The sequence below is a fragment of the Etheostoma spectabile genome, chromosome 6, assembly GCF_008692095.1.
Source record: "Etheostoma spectabile isolate EspeVRDwgs_2016 chromosome 6, UIUC_Espe_1.0, whole genome shotgun sequence".
In the NCBI taxonomy this organism is placed as follows: Eukaryota; Metazoa; Chordata; class Actinopteri; order Perciformes; family Percidae; genus Etheostoma; species Etheostoma spectabile.
The window spans coordinates 8276496-8280457 of record NC_045738.1 but is presented as its reverse complement, the minus strand read 5'-3'; the positions used below and the strand labels follow the sequence as shown (position 1 = coordinate 8280457).

Genomic DNA, 3962 nt, shown 5'->3' with positions numbered 1-3962 from the left:
TGTGTGTGTGTGCGTGCACACTTTTGCACACATTAGCCTAATTTTCCAAGAAGAGACTAGACCAAGAAGCATGGGACATGTGATTTAAAAGAATTTGCATTCACTGTGGTGACTCAGTTGTAAAAGAAAAAAGCAGTATACCAAATATGGAATGAGGAATAATTTGTGCTTCATCACATTATGTGGATGTGTATTGAAAAATACTAATTAAATGATGAATGACATCCTGTTTCATGTATTTCCTTCACATGGTTTGAATCAGCTTAACTAATTCAGTTGTTTTCCTTTTCTCGTCATATGGATTCCCAAGAACTTCATGGAGCTGATAATCTGCTGGCGACAGTACTTTGTTCCAGAGACTGATTTACGCAGCAGTAATCAATATAACAATGTATTGGATGGATGAATGTAGACATTGTACAGCAGTAAAAGTCATGAAGTACATTTAAAATCCACAAATTACACTGCTCAATTTAAGATTTGCTTTACAACTTTATCATTGGTTGCCCTCACACCATAGAAAAGATAGTGCATTTTGGACAGCATTTAAAGGAAAGCACTCCCCTTCTCTGTGTTATTATGTCACGTATATATGCTATTCTAATCAGTTCTTTTCTGCATTAAGGCTTTGGTGCGTAAAGTTTTTTATATTAATGAACGTCCATTAAATTCAAACCATTGCTGAATGAGTTGCTACAAAGCTAATTAAGACTATCAGTTTAAAAAAACCTCTGTATTTCTCAGTATGGCTATGTTCAGAAGATTTTGACGTCCGGCGGTGACTTTTGCTACCAGAAAATCGAGTGAAGATAATTACCTCTTCTGAAGAGTCCATTATGTTTTTTTAACTCTCTGTGTCCACCTTGGCTACTAGCAGCTGTGTTATTAAGCTGACGTTCTCATGCAGAAAGATGAAGATGAGAAAACTATAACAACAGTCTGCCTTATTAACACACACGCCATTTCCATTATCTATCTCTTCATGTATACCTAGCTTTGACTCCTTTCTCTAACTGACTTCTCTGTCTATTTTCTGTTACAGTCAGCAGTCTGAGTTAGCCCTTTTCTACTGGTCCCACTGGGTCCTGGGCTGGTGCCAGTATGACGGACCATCTGCCTCCTGCTCTGCTGGAAGCCTGTGTTATAGTAGGAGCATCTAGCGAAAAACTTAGGGAGTTCTACCAGGTATCTGCCCCAACACACATATGACTGATAATGTGTACTGTAAACTGAAAATGGGTAGTGGTATTGTCATCAAAGAATACATAACTTGTGTTTGCTGCCCCGTTCCATTTTGTTGCTTTTATATTATGAGATTCAATTTAATTTTTCTAGAATTTCCATTATTTCTGAGTTGTTTTTTATAAGTATGGTGAATACTGGTAAATCCCATGTTTTATTACCTTTTTCTTAATATATCATTATATATAAACAATAATTTGCGCCATTTTGGCCATCCTGGTGGCCTAGTGGTTACATGCCTGTTTGGATTCCGGCCAGGAACCTCTGTAGCTTGACTGTATGTATAATAAAAACAAAATTTGCCCCGCAAAAATTGTTAAAAATAAAAATCTAAAGATTCCATTTACCAAGTCTCTTTGTTGTTTTAGACTCACCGAGAAAGACCATCTTTGGCACTGACTAATTGTGCAATGAGTGAGTGAGAGTGACCAATGGTCCAGACAACAAAAATAATGCCTTAATAATAATAATAATGATATAATGCCCTTATGCTAATTATGCAAACGAGCCATGCCACCCTTTTCAAGTGTTTCAAGATTAAATGAGCCACATGACTGTATGTAGATTATGTGTAATTTAGTTTAATATAACATGTATTAAAACTAATTATGATAAGAGTAGAGGTCCCCCCCATCTCCCACTCAGGTCCTTAACAATAATGGAACTCCAGAACAGCTTCAGTTGGAGCCTGAGGTACTGCATGTCCTGGCCCCCCCCTTCGTTAATAGACCACACGCTGAGAGTGAAGCAGTGAGGTCACATGGGAAGAAGCGGCGCTCCTTTCTCAGAAAGAAAAGGGAACAACTAGCTCCCAGCCCAGGTTGGTACCTGCTTGTCTATTCTGGTACTTCTACACAACAGGACAACACAGCAGGATTTTGTATTCTTTTTATTTATTTTTAACACGTTTTCTTCAAGGTTTTTTATTTGTCCTTGACGTAACTCTACCTATGTTATCATTGGTGTTTTGTGTCCTTTTGTTCTAATTTTAGCAGGCGGAAGAGGAGGTAGTGAAGGTGTCAGTGTTACTAAAGACATCGACCTAATGGCTTTACCTCAACTCTGCTTCCCGGGTATTTGATATTCCCTGTCATGCACAGATTTGGTTGAAAATGGAGATAATTGATTTTTTTACATGCAGGTTGTTCAGCCATACAGTAGTGCAAAACGGACGTCTTGTAATTGTAGTCTATCATGCTTACAGTATTAACATGTTAACATGTTTTGATTTTTTTTTTCTTGTTTCCAGGTGGGCTCCAAGTAACCAATGAACAGAAAGATGAACAATTCCACTTCCTGGTTTTCACTGATGTCTTTGGTAACAAGACTCATGGAGTAGTAATGCAATGTTACCGACCAATACTGGTACACAGTACTCAAATAATACTTCAAACACAACAATTAAACTAAAGCCCAACTATATTTTACTGCTACAATCAGATATCTAACCTATTGCAAATAAAAACCTATTTAAGATACAATTGTGGGTAACTCAACCAATTAGCATGTGTCAAGAAATAGCATGCTCACATTTAAAGATAAAAAAAAACATATCTAATAGCAATTCACTGTTCACTGTGTCTTTACAGGAAGGGATGTCTTTCTTCCAGAATGGACCTGGGTCCTCTAAGTTTTCTAAACTGTTCTCTGCTTACAGTGTTTGTGTCATATCCAAGTATCCTTACTTCAGTGCACTCAAAGACTGTGTGTCATGGTGAGAAGCAGTGTACTAAACTTAAACTGCTTAACTAAATCAGTTTAGCTTTACTATACAAAACACAAACACAATCTCTGTCTCTTTCTGTTTGTTCTACTTTGGTTTTTGTTAGTCTGGTAATCCAGCTAAGAACATGTTGTTTGTCTGACGTGGAGGAGACAGTGAAGGAGTTTGCAGCCAAACTGGCACTGGTGCCTATTCCCCCTCCTGGACAACTACACTTGGTGTGTGTGTATATGTGTGTTCACACTCTGTGGTTACTGTGGTTAAAAAAAAAATGTTTCAAATGTTTATACTCATTGTATCGTGAGCCAGGAGTTATCAGGTTCATGTTGCATGCGTGCGCATATGTTAATTTTTAGTGCATCCTTTAACCGCGATACAGCCAGATAGAAGAACACAAACTATGAAATGATGTGTATGTTTTGCAGATGTTTACCTTGCGTCCTCTGACCATTGTATTACCATCCAGAGAAGACAAAGACCACCCAGCCATAGATTTAGACCTCCATCTCCCTTTTTTCTGCTTCAGACCACAGCAACTACTGCAGGTACTACACACACCTGTTGTGTTGCTGTTAGTGAAACAAGAAGAGGCTCACATTAACTCTGTCTCCGATTGTCTGTCCCCTCCTCTATAGGTGCTAGCTTGTCTCCTTCAGGAGCAGCGGGTGGTGTTATTCTCTGCTGATTGGGCCAGACTTACGCTGGTGGCAGAGAGCTTCTTGCTTTTTCTGCAGGTCAGTTGAACACCTTTGTCTGCATATCTGCAAAGGGCACAGTAGTGTTAATATCTATATATCTATCAATTTCTAATATCTAATACAAGGTGTTCAATTCTTCATAATCCTTCATCAAGCAATCCATTATTTAACTTGTTGATCCATTAGTTTGTCCATCCATGCCCCCCTAATCTTTCTCCTAGCCTCTGTTGTGGCAGCAGCCATATGTTCCTGTCCTGGCCAGAAGCATGCTGGACTTTCTCATGGCTCCTACTGCCTTC

General features: G+C 38.7%; 1 pseudogene; it reads left to right on the top strand.

The window, feature by feature from the left end:
• The window catches only part of LOC116691586 (DENN domain-containing protein 3-like), a 12835-nt pseudogene that overhangs the window by 570 nt on the left and 8303 nt on the right, over nucleotides 1-3962 (top strand).